Source organism: Ursus maritimus, unplaced genomic scaffold, assembly GCF_017311325.1.
Source record: "Ursus maritimus isolate PB19 unplaced genomic scaffold, ASM1731132v1 scaffold_1, whole genome shotgun sequence".
Taxonomy (NCBI): Eukaryota; Metazoa; Chordata; class Mammalia; order Carnivora; family Ursidae; genus Ursus; species Ursus maritimus.
The window spans coordinates 57,076,626-57,098,032 of NW_024423343.1; the positions used below are offsets into that span (position 1 = coordinate 57,076,626).

At 35.4% G+C, this 21,407-nt stretch overlaps 1 protein-coding gene across 1 annotated transcript in view; it reads left to right on the forward strand.

Moving 5' to 3' along the window:
- SP3 (Sp3 transcription factor) overlaps nt 1-21,407 on the forward strand; it is a 54,823-nt gene that overhangs the window by 22,365 nt on the left and 11,051 nt on the right. The gene's annotated exons all lie outside the window — the stretch shown is intronic.

Genomic DNA, 21,407 nt, shown 5'->3' on the forward strand with positions numbered 1-21,407 from the left:
AAATTCTCCTGATAAATAGTAACATAATCCCCCAGCAACCTAGATGAGAGCAATCTGTCATCATTCATTCAGTCAACAGATGTTTGAGGGTATGCTAAAGTGTTCCAGATAATGTTTTTTAGGTTCTTGAAATAGTAAAGAGACAGAATTCCCACTCATGAATTTTGTGTTTTAGTGGATGAAGACAAATAGAGTAATTTTAGATAGTGTTATGAAGAAAATAGAGTAGGGTTATGGAATAGTAGGGGACATGGAAAAACTATGGAGGATGGTGGTTATTTTAGGTAGGATATTTGGGAAATACCTCCTTATAAGGAAATGGAATTAAAGTACAGATCTGAACATTAAGAAAGACACCTGTTATTGAGATCTAGAGGAAAGAGTATTCCTGGAAGAGGGAATGAACTAAGATAGCTGGAGCTTAGTGAATGAGAGGTGTTGGAAGATGAGATTGGAAGTAGGCTGGGGCCAGATGATACAGGCCATGGTAAGCTATTTGGATTTTTTTTTTTTTAAGATTTTATTTATTTATTTGACAGAGATAGACAGCCAGCGAGAGAGGGAACACAAGCAGGAGGAGTGGGAGAGGAAGAAGCAGGCTCATAGCAGAGGAGCCCGATGTGGGGCTCGATCCCATAATGCCGGGATCACACCCTGAGCCGAAGGCAGACGCTTAACCGCTGTGCCACCCAGGTGCCCCGCTATTTGGATTTTTATTTATCTTTTTTTTTTTTAAGATTTTATTTATTTATTTATTTAAGATCATTTATTTATTCCAGAGAGACAGCGCTGTGGGGAGGGGTGGAGGGAGAGAGAGTCCCAAGCCGACTCCACACTGAGCACGGAGCCCACAGATGTGGGGCTTGACTCATGACCCTGAGATCACAGCCTGAGCCAAAACCAAGAGTCAGATGCTCAACCCCGACTCTGCCACCCAGGCGCCCCTTAAAGGTTTCATTTTTAAGTAATCTCATCGTGGAGCTCAAATTCACCACTTCAAGATCAAGAGTCCAATGCTCTACCAACTGAGCCAGCCAGGCACTCCTATTTATCTTTTTAATAATAGGAAAATACCAGAGGATTTTGAGTATGGAAATGACACCATTTTATTTATGTTTTCAAAAGATCCCTCTGGCAGATCCTTGTGACAGATGGGGATGGGGTGGGGTGGGTGGGCGTTGGAATGGCAGAAGTCAGCACAAGGCTAGTGTAATAATCTAGGCAAAAGAGGATACTGAATTTGGCTAGGCTAGTAATAAGGAAAGTCTGGGGAAGTGTGGAGTAAAGGGAGAATTAGGACTTCTGTTTTGGCTTTGTTAAATATGAAATGCTTATTAGATATTCAGGTGGATGGTTCCGGTAAACAGTTGGATACTCTTGTTTGGGCTAGAGATAAAATTTTGGGAGTCATTAATGTAGATAGATGTGACCGGATGAAATCTTATTTGGCTGCATGATAAGCTTGACAGGGAACTTTAAAAAAATGCCAACAACTTGTGTTCACCCTTTTCCCAATTCTAATTTAATTGCCCTGCATGAAGTTTAGGAAAGATCTATTTTAAAAGTCCCCAGGTGATTTTGAGGTGCAGCTGGCTTGGAAATTAATATAGTAGAGACAGAATGTAGAGAAGAGAGTATAGTGTCATTCTGAGCTTACAGTTATTTTTCTAGATTTTTTAAATGTACTGTTGAACACAGAATCAAAGGTAACAGTGCATATGAGGAGGTTAAACAGCATGAGTGAGAACTGGCAGACAATAAGATTTGTTGGAACTCTAGATACTAGAATTCTCAAACACAGACCAACACAAACTGTTTACTATGGTCTAGGAGATAAAAGCCAATCTTGAGCACTTTGTTTAACAGAGTTAGAGACTATAACAAAAATGACATAGCAGATTTGTAAAAGAACCAAATAGAAATTTAGTAACTGAAAAAACAGCCAAAATTGAGGGAAATCCTTTGAGCTGAATCCCATACGTTTTAGCATTTAGGGGGTGAGAATTAGAGGGGGTGCCAGCAAAGGAAATAGAAGTAACTTCCAGGAGAGAGTGATATCCAGGAAGCCAAGTGAATATTAAGAATGGAGGAGAGAGTTCGTAACTTTTCAGATACTGTGAGAGGGTGTTTAAGATGATAGAGAAATGGGATTCTGGTTATTGGTGACAAGTGGTTTCAATGGAGTGCTGGTGAGGAAGGCCTGAATAGAATGACTGAAAAGGAGATTAAGGGAAGAGGAAGTAGCGATAGTAATTACAGACTAATATTTTAAGGGTTTTTTCTGTTAAGAGGAATTTTGAAATAAGAGATGGTAGCTGGAGGTGGACTTGAGGTCGAGACATTCTTGTGAATGTCTCAATAAAGAATGAGAAATTGATGATGCAGAAAGAAGGTATAATAGAGGAAAATTTTTAAGAGGGAAAGCAAGATGAAATACAGTTCACAAGTATAAGGGTTGGCCACTGATAAAAGTAGGGATAATTATGTTTTAACACAAAGGGCATAAGATAGAGCTTTGCAGATGCAGATGTGGTGGTTGGAAGATGAGGTAATTCTTGTTATATTGCTTCTAATTTCCTTTTGTAATAAGAAACAAGCTGAGATGGAAGAGGAGGTCAGGTGATAGAAATTTAAGAAGGAAGAAGATATGAAATGTCATCTGAGAGAATTGGAAAGTAAAATTACTGATGAAATGTGGAATTGCAGGGTTTACTGGGTCCCCACTTGAGTAATTAGCACAATCGTGTTTTTTTTTTTCTCCTCCAGTACTCTTAGCAGCTTGGATGCTGATGCAGGGTTAACTCTTCTCTGTTTCCTTGTAGAAAGTTGTAAGTCCTTTTGATTTTATCTCTGCCATGTTTTTGTGACCTATTCTTCTCCATTCTCATATTGTTAGTCTGGGTTTTACTGTTTTAGGTTATCGTTTATAGCATTTAATCTTTTTTCATGCCTCAGTCTTCCCCAGTGCATTTAAAATTCTTTTAAAAAAATTATTTCTTGAATAAGCAATAACTGCACAAGGCACAAATTCAGAAAGTATAAAAGGATTATTATAAAAAAGTTAGTTTTCTTCCCTCCTTATTTTAATCCCTCAATTCCCTACCCTAGAAGTAGCCATCATTACCAGGGTTGTTTTTTTGTTTGTTTGTTTAAGTTTGTTACTGAAGTATAGATGCCATCTTTTTTTTTTTTTTCAGTGTGTGGACTATCTCTAGTGGAAGGATACATTTACAAACATTAACATACCTATATGTTCTCTGCCATTCTTAGAATTTTATATACCCATTCTTCTGCATTTGAAATTTTTATGGTGGATCTCTTAATACTATAAATCTCTCACGTTCTTAGCAGTGGCAGTAACAGTATTCTATTGAACAGATACTTTGTCATTTATTTAATAAGATCGTTATTGATGGGTATTTATTTTCAGTCATACTTAAATAATATTGCTATGAATATCCTTATATACATGTATTCTTTTTTCCCTTAGAGAAAGTATATATATACATATCTAGATGCAAAATTCCTGGGTTAGAGATTACAGTATATGGATTTTAAATTTTGGAAAATACTGAAAATTGTTCCAATATATTATTTACAGAAGTTCTCTTCCCTAAAAACAAGTCGCGCTGTTGCTTTCCTTAAAATCTTCACTGACTTCTCTATTGCCTTTATTTATTATTTATTTCAACTGTATTTAGGTATAACTGATATGTAAAATTGTATTCTATTGCCTTTAAATTGAAGTCTGTTGAGTTCACAGATACTTAGAGAGTTCCTGCTGTGCCAGATTTTGGGGATACCAAGATGCACTAAAGTTGTTCATAATCTAACAGGTTAGACCAGGGTTTCTCAGTATCCACATCATTGATATTTTGGGCCTGATGATTGATTGTTGTCGGGGTCTCCTGTGCATTTATTTTGTAATTTTTTAAAGTTCATTGTCGGGATCTCCAGTGCATTTTATTTGTAATTAAAAAAAATTTTTTTTTTATATTTTTAAAAGATTTTATTAACTTATCAGAGAGAGAGAGCACAGGCAGGGGGAGCGGCAGGCAGAGTAGGCAGAGGGAGAGAGAAGCAGGCTCCCCTCTGAGCAAGGAGCCCTATGTGGGACTCATCCCAAAACCCTGGGATTATGACCTGAGCTGAAGGCAGACGCTTAACCCACTGAGCCCCCCAGGCGTTCCTCTCCTGTAGAACCATTTGGGTTAGCAGACACGTAGAAGATTGTAATATAACGTAGTAATGGTATACTAACATTGAACTACAGTACTTTAGGAGCAGAGAGGAGTAGTAACCTTATGGTTGACATCTTTAAAGGTTTAATTTAGGTGCTACCTTGTCCCATAGGCTTTTGTGACTCCTGCCTCCTTTAAATTACTGCTTGTTTAATAGCATCTATTTCCATTGTTTTGTATTATAGTTAACATGTTTTATCTTCTTTTAGAATTCATCAGTCATTTCTTAACTCATTTCTTTTTTTTTTCCCTAGTGTAGAATGTATCTTTATTTTTTTAAATTTGAATTCTTACTCATTTCTTATTCATTTCTACCTCTGCTTTTATTGAGAATGAATAAATGAAGAAATATCAGTAGTAGATACAGAGTAAATGTAGATTTCTGTGGTAGTATATAAGGTAAATTTTACCTGTTTGCTTCTGAAATAATTAATTTTGTTCAGATCTTTGGGATGCATGGTACCTGTTTATTTTATACCACTCTGAGTTGTGTAATTTTGTTAAATTTGTAGCTTTTCAAAGACTCGACATTTAGAATTATGTTTCAGAAATCAGCCTATAAACCTGTGGGGGGGAAAGCCAAGAGAAGCAAAAGGAATTTTAGGTTTAGTCGTGCCTGAGTGTGAGGGAGTTTAGAAGAATTAAATGACTTTGCCTGAAGTCTTTTTTTTTTTTTTTTTAACACTGTAGGTTTTGTGTATTCTGAGAATAACATGATTAAATATTTTAAAAATACAAGTTCTGTATCTTCAGCAGTGCATACTGAAGTATTTGTGGATGAAATGTTGTATCTGGGATTTGTTTCAAAATAATATGGAGGCAGTGTAGATATAGAGAAACAGAATTGTCCCAGAGTTGATTGTTGAAGTTGGGTGATGGGTACATTGGGGTTTATTATATTGTTCAATTTTGTATATATTTGAGGTTTCTTTACTAAAAAGTTTTTGGAAATGTAGGTCTTGTTCTCTCCTGTTTTCGATTAGGGGATATTTTGGATGGCTAAGTTGTTTTTTGGTGGTTTGTTTGTTTTTGGATTGCAAAGTTTCTAAAAAAGAAATTAATATATAAGACTGGACTTAATTTTCGTGTCAAAATTCCCATGATTTTGGGTTACTGAACCTTGTTCAAAATAACAGCTTAGACAGGGTGTGAGAAATACTTAGTTGTCTCATAAGTGTCACACTATTTCAGTTATACAGGAATAAAGTAAGGAAGTAAGAATGCTAGACATTTCAAAAAAACAAATCCATAGGATTTGTTGATTAGCTATTGGAATAAAAGATTAGTCCTTTGTTTTAAAAAAGGTCATATCATTGGCAGAGTTGGGAAGGGAAACTGATCTGGGGGAAGCAAAGGGAAAGCAGTTTTTGTTTTGTTTTGAAGATTTTATTTATTTATTTGAGAGAGAGAGAGGGAAAGGGGAGAGGGGAGAAGCAGACTCTGAGCTGAGCAGGCAGCCCCTATGAGGGGCTTCATCCCAGGACTCCAGGATCATGCATGACCTGAGCCAAAGGCAGACGCTTAACCCACCCAGGCACCCAGGCGTCCCGGGAAAGCAGTTTTAATGGATTGGATTTGTAGTTCTAGGTTGAAATGACTGTTGGTAGTAGAGATAAAGGACTGAAATTCTGTAGAGGTGATGGACATGAAGTCACGAGGGTAGACAAAACTGAACAAGAGAGTTATAAAAAGGAAGGTGTTTGGGGAGATTTTTAGGGATGGGGAATATAAATTAGCTGATTGTTAGCATCAATAAAACATGCAGAAAAACATGTATATTTTCTACCATTTCTAGGATATTTTTGTAGGATTATAAAGTTTTAGGGGGTGAGGGGCGCCTGAGTGGCTGGAAGTCGGTTAAGTGTCTGCGTTGGGCTCAGGTTATGATCTCCAGGTGCGGGGATCGAGCCCCACCTCAGGCTCCCTGCTCAGCAGCGTCCCTCCCCCTCTGCCACTCCCCCTTACTTGTGCTTTCTCTCTCAAATAAATAGAAAAATTTTTTTAAAAAATAAAGTTTTAGGGAGTGATAACTTCTTTGGGTAGCAGAAAGACAGGTATTTATCTGTCTCCTGATTTCTGGCATCAGAAAATTTAGTTTGGACTCCATGGATTTGGTTTCGGATGTTTTGTTGGTTGGGATTTGGCTTTGCCTGATTATTTTATCTCAGAAAAGCATCCACATGGATTGCTTATCAGTTCTGTTACCACCTTTGCTTTATTTAAAAGAGCTTATTTTATTCTAAACTCTGAATTAATAAGTTAGAACACTAGACTTCAAAACAAAGATTTTATAAAGAGGAGTTAAATGCTCTATGAAACCAGTCCACATACATACTGGTTCATTTATTACCTAAGCAACATTTGCTGTCTTATTTACATAAGCCCCTCCTTGTGATGCTTTTTTATTGCCTACTACATATAACTCACTGTGATACTCTTTTTAATTCCCAGCATTTCATCTAACCCAGCCATTATCTTGGGTCCTCAAATATGCTAAAATTCTTTATTTGGATGCTTATGTGAAGGTAGAATAGAATTTAATAAGCATTTATCTGTTGGATGAAAAGGGTTTCAGCCTTAAACCTGTGAAAATAAAGCGTTAGGCTTTGAAGTAGTACTTTATATTTTGGTTAAATAAATAGACAATTTTTTTGTTACAGTGTTAAATGGCAGCAAGTTAACTTATAAAGATGATAAGGAAATCTTTTTGAAAAATGGTAAAAATATCCTTAGTTTCAAATACTATTATTTGTCTCCTAATTTCTTTTTCACCACACTTTTGAGGAATTTGGCGTTTCCTCTCCCATTTAGTTTTTTTTTTTTTTTTTTCAGCCTGTACTTGTTTCAGCAGCTGTAATCAACTACTTAGGCTTTGTACAAGAAGTTAAAGAAGATTTGAAGTACTTGTTTGCCAAAGTGAAGTAAAAGGAATAGTATATGAGCTCTAGTCATGTTTTTTCAATTGCTCTTACCAGATCTTCAGAAACCTTGTTGAAGAAAAAATTATGTTCCATAGTAAAGAAACTATATGTATTCTAGAGTTCGAGTTTTAACTAGCTAGTAGTAGAAGTAGCTTACTCCTTTATTGTTTTGCATTTGAAGTAGGTATATATTGGCAAAAAAGAAAAAATTAAAATTCTAATTCCTTAAGACGTAATTTGAAAGTGTTAAAATATGATTTAAAAAATGGATATAGTAGTCATTAGTGCTATCTACCTAATACTTCAGCTTTTGTTTCTGGGTACACCCAAGTTTGGGTGTAGCCATTTGGTTTGCTTTGGCCAATGAAATATACCAGAGTGACTACTAGCCTTAAACCCTGAGTGAGGAAAGCATGCAGAATACCCTCAGCTGACGTGTGATGGACATGAGTAAAAAGATGAACACTGAGATTTCAGGGCTTGCTTGCTACTGCTACTTAATTTTGCCCTGCATGTCTAATATGGTAGCTACTAGCTCAGCTGCTCGCTCCCTGATGCAGCTAAGCACTTAAATTGTGGCTAGACTGAATTCAGATGTGACTAAGTGTAAAATACAAACTGGATTTGAAGATTTAGTATGGAAGAAAAATAAGAATGTAAAATATCTCAATTTCTATAGTGCTTACAGGTTGAAATGTAATTATTTTGGGTATATTGAAATATTACTAAAACTCCACTGTTTTTAAGTTTTTTTATGTGGCTTCTAGAAAACTTAAAATTATATATGTGATTTGTATTATGTTCCTGTTGGGCAGCATCTATGTAGCCTATCCTGACTAAAATCAAAATTGATATAGTAGGGTATGCAGTAGGGTGCCCTAACAAAAAAATCCTCAAATATGGCTACCTTGGTTTGGGATCAGGCAGCAAGGAAACTGATATTAGAGACTAGGAAGATGCAGTGCGGAGAAGCCATCTGGTAAAACTTGCCTGTAGTAACTTGCATTTTTAGCTTTATGGGATGAAGTTGGACAACAATTGTATTTTAACTGCTGTTGGCTCCATTTGACAAGATACATGGAGGAAATGAGCTAGAAAATGATTGGCTGGTTTGCAAATAGAAATGAGAATCTATACAGAGGACAGAAATGGGGGGGATTTGTAGGATTGGAAGAAGCAACTGCTTTTCAGCCTCAGTCAGAGGTGAACTGAGAAGTCTTTTGAGAAGATAATTAAAACTGTCTAATGGCAGGGATCCAAACAAGGTTATGACCGTCATTTGTTGTTAAAATATCTGAATGGATTAAGGTGACTCAGAGTGATGGTGTACTAATTCATTTTGGGTAGGGTAAAGAGACTGAAGGTATGGATTCCCTACTAACCCCAGGTAAAGGTAAGCCCAAGGTACTCGCAGTTACGTAGAGAGAAGTAGACACAGTCTCATGTGACAGGAAAGCAAAGAAATCTAGTCAGTCTAAAAGCTGTGTCTAGAAAAAAAGGCTGTGGTCTATATGTTGGCACTTGGAAATAGCTAGAATCAAATAGATAAGAACCTTCTAAGTTTTTCAGGGAGTTGTGTAGCCAAAGAAACCACAAGCATGAAAAAAGTGTGAAAAAAAAATTGCAACTGAGATTTAATGTTCTTGGTCCCTGCCCCCTAGCCTTCTATTAGCAGGCTGAGAATTCTGCTTAGCTGAGCAGGCACACTCTGTGTCTACTTTACTTGCGGTGAGGAGGGTTAACGGACAAGGAAAGACATCCTGGAGGGCAGAGCTAAGAAAGAAGCACAGAGAACACCGTACTGAGAAGTTCCTCCCAGTGATGAGGCAGAGCCTGCCTGGCCCTCCGTCTGTTCAGCGGGGTTTATGAATTACCATGAACCACTGACTGTTTTATCTTCTTTTCCTCTTCTTCTGAATAGGAGTGTTTTTTAATGGTTATACTTACTTCGTTCTTACCTCATTTTTATAGTTATCCTTACCTCATGAGTATGTTTATATATATCATTGTGTATTTTGTGTGTGGGTGGAGCTAGATAACTTGTTTTAGTAAATGGGTTTCTGTAAAGAGGGGCCACATCTGGACATGATAGAGAGGTTATTTCCATATCGTCCATAGATCTGGTCTTTGAGCTTGATGCTGTAACTAGATGGGAGTTTCAGTTTATCTTCTGCAGGGAGGGTACAGGTGTATTCCACTTGTAGGAAGGAGAATAAATTGAATGTTTGACCAGCAAGGGATCTTGGGAGTCAGGATTCTTCATAAATAGTCCAATTCTGTTCTCTTGGTTTTTTCTGTCCTTTTGAAGTCAGTCGTGGCCATGTGATTTATTATGGCCAGTAAAATGCGAAGGGACGTTTAAAGCAGGATGTGATTTACCACATTCCCTTTTACACTTCCTTGTCAAGGCAGTCTTGGAAGCATGTATCAAGTAGAGTTTAGGTTTCTGAGGGACTGATAAGCAGATCCCCTTCTGCCAACCTGAATTGGACATGTAAAATTAGTGAGAAATAAATAATTTTTTTGTGTCAAGCCATTGAGATTTTGGGATTGTTTGTTACTATAGCATAACCTTACTAGTCCTGCTTGATGTGTTAGGTTATGATTTTAGTCACAGTAGGTGCTCATTAAATGTTTGAATTGAAGACACTGGAATTTGAGGGCAAAGGAAAATGTACAGATTCTAAAACTGCTGAGATGCAGCTTTTTGGTTTATATTTCTTGTAATAAATAGCCAAGCCCACACAGTGACTAAGTGCCCTCTGACATAGGTGATATGGCAAAGAGATTATGTAGGTAGAAGACAAAGGGAAAATTTGAAAACAATGAAACTTATAATATACAACTAAAAATAACTGTTTAAAGTTATACATACGTGGTATGGTTTCCTATTTCTGATGATAGTGACTCAAATTAAGATTGTTGAAAATACACAGAAAGTGTTTTGAATAATCCTTAGGGGAAAGAATTGGCTTTTTTTTTTTTTTCTCAAAGATTTATTTATTTTTAGAGACAGAGCAAGAGAATGAATGTGAGTCGGGGGAGGGTGGGGCGGAGGGAGAGAATCCCCAAGCAGACTCCTTGCTGAGCATGGAGTCCATGGGCTCCGCATGGGGCTCAATCCCATGACCCATGAGATCATGATCTAAGCTGAAACCAACTGAACCACCCAGGTGCCCCAAAACAGGCATTTCTAAAACAGTTGAAGAAAGGGAATCTTTTGTTTAAATGTGTTTTTTTTTTATTTGTTTGTTTGTTTTTTAATGAGGGAGCAGGGGAAAACCCCAAACCATTAGTTTTTCTACCCATTTAGTTTATAGTGTCCTTTAAGGACAGTTTGAAAACCCCTAGGCTGGAGCAGGTATAGGCACTGTGGTGTATTTTTTGAGGTTTGGGTTTCTTAGGAGAAGCCTCAGATTCTTCAGGCTTAATTTTTCAAGTATTCATATACAACTTTTAACAATCCTGGCTAATTTCCAAGTTTCAAACTGGCTGAGAAGATAGACGTTAGAAAGGATGAAGGGTATGTGGCTTGGGAGATGGAGAGAGTTGATACCACTAGAGTTGGGAAGAGGCAAAAAAAACAAATACAAAAAAAATAAAAATTGGAATTCTGGACTTAGTGTAGTGTTTCAGGGCTTGTCTTAATACTATAAATTATTTTTAATAATGAATTGGAGTCATTAAACAAAGATTAAATATTTTCAGGTTCCTGCTAAAGAAAGTAGGTAAGTGTATAATTAATTTTGGAGAGATTTCCATTCAAAATATGGTAGGTAACCTGTAGTTATCTTGTAAACTACCATCCTAAACAGCTCATGCCCTGAAGGTTTTGAATTTTAGAAGTTTTTGATGTATTTTTAAAGTGGTATACACATAATTAAACATTGAAGTAGTAATAATACTCTTCTAATGCTTAATTTTTTTAAAAAAACGTTTTTATAATTAAAACTTAATGAAAAGAGCCCCAGGGTATTTAAATTTGAGAAAATGAACTTATATTACGCCATATGCCATTGCCATTGTATTTCAAGAAGTTATGGTGATAATGTATAATATCTAAAAAGCATAACTGAAATCTGTGATGGCTTTTTTGTTTGTTTGTTTTGGTTTTTGAGAAGGGGGGGCAGAGGGAGCAGGAGAGAGAGAATCTTAAGCAGACTCAGGGCTCAATGTCACCATCTTGAGATTATGACCTGAGCTGAAATCAAAAGTCCGACAGGTAACTGACTGATGCCCCTGTAATGGCTTTTCTTTTTTTTTTTTTTAAAGGACTATTTTAAGAGATGATTGCAAACCATGTAATTTGGAAGAGAGTTTTCTTGGAACGTGAAATGAGATTGGATTAGTAATAAAATCAGTGTAGAACTATTTTTTGCATTCTTTTTTTTTTTAAGATTTTATTTATTTGACAGAGTGAGAGAGAGAGCATGCACAAGCAGGGGGAGCAGCAGGTAGAGGGAAGGGAGAAGCAGGCTCCCTGCTGAGCAGAGAGCTTGATGTGGGGCTCTATCCCAGGACCCTGGGATCGTGACCTGAGCCCAAGGCAGATTAACCATCTGAGCCACCCTGGTGTCCCTATTTTTTTGCATTCTTGATGAGTAATGTAAATATATATATATATATATATGTATATGTGTGTATATGTGTGTATATGTGTGTGTGTATATATATATATGTATATGTGTATATATATATAAACATGGAGGAAGATACATTTATTGGGTAGGTGGCATGAAAACTGAGAATAGGATTTGCCAGGTAAGGTTAAAAAACCATATATATATATATATATATATATATATATATATTGTTTGCTGCTTTTGTATGTCTCCCTTTTACTAAACTGAAGAAAAAGATTTTTTTAAAAAAGATTATTTATTTGAGAGAGAGTGGGAGCATGAGTGGAGGAGGAGCAGAGGGGGAGAATCTCAAGCAGGCTCCCTGCTGGGCACAGAGCTCCGTGGCGGGCTTGATGACATGATGACCTGAGCTGAAATCACAAGTTGGATGCTTAACTGATTGAGCCACCTGGATGCCCAGAAAAATATGTTTTTAAAGTGTAATTTTGTCCTCAACTTACTTAGACTAGGAAGGTGTTGGCTTATGCCGGAGATAGGATATTTTTAGAAGATTAGGTGGTAAGGAGGTAAACTTCTATCGGATCCAGTTTATTTTATGGTCACAGTTGGTTTTGAATAAAGAGCAATGTTATATCTCCCAGTTGAATTATTTAATATTATTCATAATATGTGATTTCAGTTTGTTTTTAGTTGTATCCAAAAATTGAATCTACTTTTAGGATGGATATTTTAGTACTATTAAGATCTGAATAGTCAGAGTTGTGACAGCTGCTTGTAACAAATCACTTTCTTGTTGTTTCTTATCAGTCAAGGATTATTGGGAACTATCATCCTTTTTGGTATTTTAACCTGGAGAAGTGGTGGAGAACAACTTTATCTTTTTTTTTTTTTTTTTTAAACTTCAGAGTAACTTTAAAGTAGTCTTTTCTTATCTGAAGGAGAGAGGAAAACTAGTCTCTAAAACTTATGGGGGAAGCGAGGAGCCTTGGGAAGCAATACTCTCTACAGTAATATATTGATATGTTCCTTCATAGTTATTCTGAACTACTTATCTGTGACGTTGAAGATTTTATCTGTGAGGTTCCTAAAATGAAGTCCTCTATGGTGGGAAGCAACAAGGGAGATTTTTCCAGATTTTTTTTATTATGGTAAAAAGCACATAACATTAAATTTACCATCTTGACATATTTAAGTGTACAGTTGTGTAGTGTTAAATATACTCACACTGTTATGCTACAGATCTCTAGAACTTTTCATCTTACAAAACTAAAACTCTGTATCCATTTCCCCCTTCCCACTCCCTAGCCCTACCACCTTTCTACTTTGTTTCTGTGATTTTGACTACTTTAGATACTTCATATTAGAAGAATCCTATAGCACTTGTTATTTTGTGAATGGCTTATTTCACTTAGCATATATGTTCTCAAGGTTCATCCATGTTGTAGCATGTAACAGGATTTCTTTCTTTTTTAAGGCTGCACAATATTGCATTGTATGTATACACAACATTTTCTTTGTCCTCCCGAGATTTTAAGTCACATTAATTTGACTTGATCAAACTACAGTTAAAGTTACATATTCATATGTTGGGAAGCTTACTTAAGCTGCTATTTCTGGGAACTAACCCTGGTAGAGAACTGATTCTTAGCAATACTTGCAGTATGTTTCACATAATTCTTTGTCTTAATGTCCTGGCTCTATCTATTTTCAGTTATGTGCCTTCTAACTACTTCAAACTAACCTTGTTTTCTTAGGTAGAAAGTAGGGGAATATATATTAAGAACTTAATGGTGTCTGACAAGTATATCTTAAGTGCTAGTTATTATCATCATCATCATCTGATAGAACCTGTTCCCTTAACAGAGACTTATCTAGTACTTCAGATTAAATAAAGTGAAGTTAATGTTTTACTATTTACAGTGTATTAATTGTAAGTTACATGGCATTTTTCTTATATATTTGTGATGTGGCTATAAAATGAGGTCTTCTATAAGGCATGTTAGAAAATCAGTTATTTCTAATTGTGTTTACATCTGTGTATGTATATCCTGTAAAAGGTTGTATTGTCTAGATTTGCTAGGATGAATAATCCTATTGTATAATCTCCAATTGGGTAGAAAAGCTTTGAAGATAATTTGGAAAACTGCTATAAAAAAACAGAAGGGAGTATTTAAAAAAGGTTAGTTGAGATGAAATTAAGGATTAATTTTAAATGGGGAGAAGGGAGCAGTGATAGAATAGCAATCCAGATCTGGGGAGATAGGGTTTGTGGGAAAGAGACTGCTCATGTACATATATATTGTTTATAATAGGTAAAGGAATAAAATTTGGTTTTATAACTATCCCCTCAAGTGTTAACTTTTGATTAAGCTAGCAAAGTTGTATTTATAAGAATCCGTGTCTGTAGTTGAAAACTATCTCCTTGAAAGAAAAATTGGAAAAAAAAAGACTTGGTAGCTCTGACATGTCCTTAGGAATCTGAATAGTTATGAATGTGAAAATCTAATTAAAATAATACATGCGAACTTGTAGGATTATCCTATAATTCTGTTTAGGTGATTTTTTTTTTATGGCAGGTGAAACTGATTAAAGGGAAAATGTAAAATAAACTTTAGAATCAAATGAAGTAATTTCATCAGGGCTTAAAAAATTGAAGGCAGAGAATATGAAAGCCTTTGATAAGACCAACAAAATCCTAATGATTTGCTATTGATAAAGGAGAATATCTCATTTTATCAACAGTACTGTAATTCCTATTTATTCAGTGTTAGTTATTTAAATTAAATATGCATATTCCAGACTTGATAAACCAGTTAAGAATGTATCTTAAATATTCTATTAGCTCTATTGATAAATAATTAGCCAGTTAGTCTTAGGAGGAAGCATTTAGCATTTTCTGGTAATATTTTTAATAGAAATCTAGGCCTGCCCTGAGTTATTAATGCTTAACTAATATTGATTATACAGATTACCGTTGGTGCCTTCATTAATTCCATGTCAGCTGTGTTTGTGTTACTTTTGCTATGCCTGCTCACTCCCTCACTTTTTATATGCTTTTAGCATGCTGCTGCATATTGCTGTTGATATATACTTGAATTAAATAGATTTATATTTTCTGGTTTTAACTGAATAACCTTCAGAGTGAACAAGTGGCTTTAATATCCATGTAAAGAAACCATGGATTGACTAGAAAGGAAAATGAAAGTTTCACTGAACAACAAGACAATGGCAGAGTAGTCACTTTCTATCTACTATTGATAACATTGAATCTTGTCCTAAATATTTTGTTGTGACATATTACCTAATATTGAGCTATCGTAATTAACAATACAATTAAAATTGTTTATCTTCTATATGTATTTGAGTGTTTCACAATATTTTATAATCAGAGTGTATAATATTTATGGGGTGTTATATTCACAGCTTTACTAATAGTGCCGTACAGTCAGAAAGATTTGGAGACCGCTGGCTGGCTTTATCTTCCTAATACACAAAAGCAGCCAAACTCTTTAAAGTCAGCAGTGCTATTTAGTGGTGGCTATGCGAAGTTAGTTTAACCCTCACCACACTCCTGTACCCCAGGAGATTTTGCTTCTATCACATTCTTTCTCCTTTTTTGGTATTTCTGTACTTAAAGTGTATTAATAACATGTTCAACTGTATCATTCTCTCAATTTCGTGTTTGTCCATAGGCTATACAAGAAAATTAGTCTGTATAACCCTATTGCATGTGTGTGTGTCTGTCGTGTGTATTTCATCATTTAAAGTCCCTGTTTTCTCTCTTTTCCTTCAAGTCTTGCCCAGATACGTAATTTTTTTCATTTCTGTATCCCTTTGTTTTATTAGGGTAGGCCTTGAAAACAACCATAATCATGAGATAGTACTGTCATATATCAGGCCAGATGAAAAGGAAATTTAAACATTTTGAGGTTGAGAGTAAATATAATTTAAAAAAATAGTACTGTTTATAAAGTTCTTAAATGTGTATGCAAATCTGTTTGCATTGCTTAAATTCTTTTTGCATTTAAACTTGTTTTTCCTTACGTACCCAAAGTCATGTTTAAATGAGCATATTCATTTTTTGTATTGCTAGTGTATGTTATACATGTATTGCTACTAGACATGTAAATCTGCCTTTGTTGGCTAGCTTAGGAATTTCAGTGACATTTTTATAATGCTTGCTTTCCCAGCATAACTCTTGGGAAGTGTTGTATATACTTGTTTCCAATTCATCTTCCATTCTTTTGAATCTACTCTCGGCAGGGCTGTGTCCTAACTTCTTTACTGGAGCAGCTTTTGTCAAGGTCACCTGTGATTACCACATTTTTACATCCAAAAGTCATTTCTTAGTCTTCATTTTAGTTGACTTATCAAGCATTGACACTTCTGATTATGTTCTTCTTGAAATGATTGCTTCACTTGCTTTCTGAACACTAGTTTCCTCCTGTCTTCACTGGCTGGTTCTTTTTAATCTCATATTTGTTAACTTTGAAGTGCCCCAGAGTTTCCTCCTATCTGTACTCTATTCCAGGGCACTCTCAGTAACCAACTCTATATGCTGATGATGTCCAAATTTATAACTCAAAACTTTCATATCCAAAAATGGGCCCCTGATTGGCACCCCCTCTCCCACAATCTTTTCTACTTCTAGTCTACCCTGTCTAAGTTAATGGCACAGGAAAAAACCCTTAGAATTGTCTTTAACTCCTTTCTTGTTTTCACACGTCACAAAAAACCCTGTTATTAAACCTGTTAGCAATGTCTTTGACTCTACCTACAAAATACTGACCAATCCTTACTATTTCCTCATTAACACCTTAGTTTTAGGCCACGATCATTTTTTGCTTTGGTAATTATATAGTAGTTTCCTAATTTAATTAGTGTCCCTACTTCTGCCTTTGCCTCCCAACAGTCTCTTAAGTGCAATAACTAGAGTGATCTTGAATCTATTTTAATAAAAATTAATTTAAATTATATCACCCCTCTACTCTTAATTCCTTGGTGGCTTCCCTCACTCTGAAATGTAAAGTCCTTATAGTGGCCTGTGTAATACACAATGTGTAACATCATATATAATGTTATCTTCCGCATATTTTTACCTTTGTGATCTTATCACTTACTATACTTTATCCGAAGTCATTTCATTCTAGCCACACAGGCCCCCTTGCTTTTCCCTGAATACACCAAGCATACATCCAACTTTCTTTTCTTTCTGCCCAGAATACTTTCCTCCACCTTACCTGATCCTTTGCCTCTAGGCAGTTTTCTCTGACCACTCTAAAACGCCCAGTACCTCACTCCTTTTACTTCCTGCCTCTCTTTACCATTTTTTCCATACCACTTTATCACCTAGAATACTGTGTATGTACTTATTTGTTCTGTCTTCTTCCAACTAAAAAGGAAACTTGATAAAGGTATGAACTTAATTCTTGTTAACTGTTTTATCCTTAGAACCTACAACAGTGACTGGCACATTGTCATTCACATACTTACTGAGTGAATAACATATTTTAAACTTCAGTTTATGGACTTACTTTTTAGAGCACACTCATCTTAAGGGTTTTGTTTTGTTTTAAATTCCTATATTGGGGGAAGGTGTTAAAATTGATTATATAGGAACTAGAGATGAAGCCACAACAAAAGAAGTTGACTGACATAGCATTCCTAAGTAATCTTCTGTAGATTACTAAAAAAAAAAAAAAAAAAAAATTAATTTAGAATAATACTTATATCAAAGTGTAATTGACTAAAAGTATATTGAGTATAAGTATATTGAATATACATTCAGAAAAATGTAAAATCATATGTGTATAATTTGATGAATTTCCATAAAATGAACACCTAGGAAAAATTACCACCCAGATCAAGAGAATAAGATATTACCAACAACTGAGCAATCTCCCTATACCCAGTCATTACCCCTCTTAAAGGTAGGCAGTCACCATTCAGTAGTTTTACCTGTTGTTTTGAGCTTTATATAAATGGAATTTCGAGGGAGAGAGAGAGAGAAAGAAAAAAAGCATGTGCACGTGAGCCTTTTTAAAATTGCGACATCCATTTCTGTTGCATATAGGCGGTTAATTTTCATTGTTTTAACATATTTCATTGTATGAATGAATATATCATGATTTATTTTCCATTCCAATACTAGTGGATATCGGAATTGTTTCATTTTAAGGTGAATTTTTATACTTTTGGTGTCATGTGTATGCATTTCTGTTGTAGTAAAATTGCTTGAGATATAGGGTATATATAGGTTTAGTTTTAGAAGATGCAGTCAAAAGATTTTCCAAAGTTATACCAATTTACACACCCACCAGTAGTGTGGGAAAGTTTCAGTTCCACTACTTTGCCAGCAGTTGGCCTGGTCTGTTTTGAATTTTAACCGTTTGGTGGTATGTAGGATATCATTGTGATATTAATTTTTATTTTCCTGATACCTGATGATAATGGGTACCATTTTGTACTTGTGTGGACCATTTTAATGGATTATTATTTCCCCTTCTTCTGAGCCTTATAAATCATAGATTTCTAAGAATAGGTAGGAACCACATGTAGGACATTAATAGAGCACAGTAAAAAATATTTACCTGTCATCTACACTAAGATATTGAGGAAGATGTAACCTTGACCGCCTAGTACTGGAGACTTATTTTTAAGGTGTCTGTAATTAAATTGGTATGCAGTTAGCAAAGGGGAATTATTTTGGATTTATTGGATTAATTAATTTTATCATTAAGAGTCTAAAATACCCCATATTGTGTATGAGCAAGTGAAGTGATTAAAATTGGTATACCACTTGTTGGGCAACTAATCTATTATTTTTAGTGAGCACTTCGTGGTCCTGTCCCCATGAAATGACTCTTAATCTTATAAAAAAATCTTTATGTATTATTTGCAGATAGAAGGAGCATAGAGAAGTAGAGGGCAGAGTCTTTCCAGGTAGATTATTACCTATATTGGAAATTCCTCCTTAGGGAAGGTTTGTTCATTTAGTTAGATTGTATTTTCTGAGCACCTTGGAGTGAAGCATTCATTATCTAAAGGGATGTATGAGCCAATAAATATAACTCTGCCATAAGCATATATAAAGGAGATGACATTTTGAACTAGCCTTGAAGAATAAATGGAGGTTAGTTAGATAAAAACGGAAAGAACTAGAAAACAATCTAGGCAAGACACACACGAGAGTGACATTGAGAAAGGGCATATATTTTGAAAATGATGAGAATTTTAGTGTTTTTAATACTGAAGTTGGAAGAGGAGGTTGGGGCCAGATTGAGAACATTCTTGAATACCAAGTTAATGAGTTTGGTCTTTATACTGTAGAAAATAGAGAATTAGTATAAGTGTGTTTATCAGGAAAGTGATGCCATTAGATTTTTATTTAGGAAGAAAATTCTAGAAGCTGTGGAGAAGATGGCAAAAGAGGGAGATGAGAGGCTGGGAATGGACTGACAGGAGTCACCTAGAGTTGATAGTTTGAGCAATTAGGTGGCTTGTAATGCTGTAAACTAAGGGGGATGAAAGGAGAAAGTTTGGTAGGTGGATAAGATGTGTTCAATTTATATATTAAGTTTTATGTGCCTGTGTTATATTCAGATGCAGTAAGAAAGAAAACTAAACTGAATATTCGTGTCCATGACACATTGTTTAAACATATTTTGTAGGAGCAGGAATATGCTATAATATGCTCACCCCCTCAGTCAAGTTACGTTTCATTCTTGCCCTCTCATCAGTTGCTTTTTTTGTTACTCTTTATGTCTGTAAATCTTTTCTTCTCTTTAGACTCTTGATATTAGTATTTTGTCCTCCTTTTTATCTGCTGTCTTGCCACAATAATGTAAGATAATCAGCTTTAAAAACATCTGATAAAATTCCTCATTTTATGGCCTTCAAACTTACCCAAGTCTGGATATGTGATATCCATATATTTTGTATTTTATTTAACTCATAAAGCTAGTACACTATGCAATATTTGTGCAAGTACTTAAGTATTTTGTCATAGTGATGCAGACAGACACCTGATTATAAAGGAACAGAGGTCAGTACTCATTTATGTTGTGTATTTGGAGGAATTTTATACATAGTCTAATTCTTCATTCTTTCACTGAGGAAAGAGAAACCAATTTTCCCTTAATTTCTAGCCATCAGATTCTCTGGGTATGGAGTCTAGCACAGTTCATGGCACCTAGTAGCTAATTATTTACTGGACGAATGAATGTGCTTGTATCTTTTCTTACCTCCTGTAATAGAGGAAATTGTGGTGGTGCTCCATAAGTTAAACCTGTAAGTGCTGTGTCTCATCCCCTCCTCACATTTTAGGGATTTCAGTCCTGTGTTTTCAACCTATCTGTAATGGATATTTCTCATAAGTATTTAAATATGTTCAGGTTTTTCCTGTCTTTAAAAACAAAACACTCCTCCCCTTAATTCTCCTCTTTGGTCCCCTTAAGCTACTGCCATGTTTTTGTCTCTCAAACCAGACTTCTTGAAAAACTTATCTGTACATATTGTTAAACACTTTTTCACTTCTTGCCCATGTTCTTAGTTTAGTTTCTTCATTTATCTGCAATATTTGATGTCAACTACTTCTTTCTTTCTTGAAATACATTCTTTCCTTTCTTTGATGTAGCACATTTTCCTGGATACTAATTTTCTTTGCAGGTTTCTCCTCTTCTGCCTATTCCTTAAATGTTTATATTCCTCATAGGCTACTTTCTTTTCTAATCCTATTTATAGTTGTGGTGTAATCTCACCTAATTCTTTGGATGGACTCCATCACTGTATATATACTGAGAATTTTTTTTTTTAAGATTTGTATATTTATTTTAGAGAGAGTGTGTGTGCACAAGCGGGGGGAGCGGCAGAGGGAGAGAGGGAAAGAGAATCTCAAGCAGACCCCTGCTGAGCGTGGAGCCTGATGCAGGACTCTGTTTCACAACCCTGAGATCATGACCTGTGCCAAAACCAAGAGTTAGATGCTCAACTGACTGAGCCACCCACCGCCCCTATGCTGGTAATTTCTGTATTGCTATAACTTGCCTCTTTTTTTGAGCTCCAGAGCTGTAGGTCCAGCTTCTTTACTTTTATGTCTCATGAACAGTTCAGACTCCATCGTCTTGTACCTTGAACTCATTAATTGTCCTTCTTTACCTATACTTGGACCTTCTCCAGTATTCCTGTCCTAGTGAATGGTACCACTAATACCCTGTTGCCCAGGCTATACTCCCCTTTCTTCCTACTTTTCTCCTTGATTCTTAGTTGTGGTTATTCTGATCAAATAAACTCGTTTTAAACTGTTTGAGTCATTTTTCTTGATTGTTGGCTATATATTCTAGTTTTCATTAGTTAAAATTCAGGAGTTACTTGGCACATTTGATTTTTAAAGGCTATTTTTGCCCTAATTATTAGTGACTGATATAGATCTAAAACAATAAGTTTCTGTTAAGATTTTTAGTTTACATAAATCAAAAATCTGCAAGAATTTGTTTTTACCAAAGATGGTTATATTCAGTTTTGTTCCAAATCCTGTATTGTTTCTTTAAAAAAGTTTCCTGAGATGAAAAAACCTCTTAGTTTCAGATAGAAAATGATACTGTAACATTATCAGTATAAATAAAAATGATTGGCTCTGCTGAGAAAATGACCTAACTTGCTGC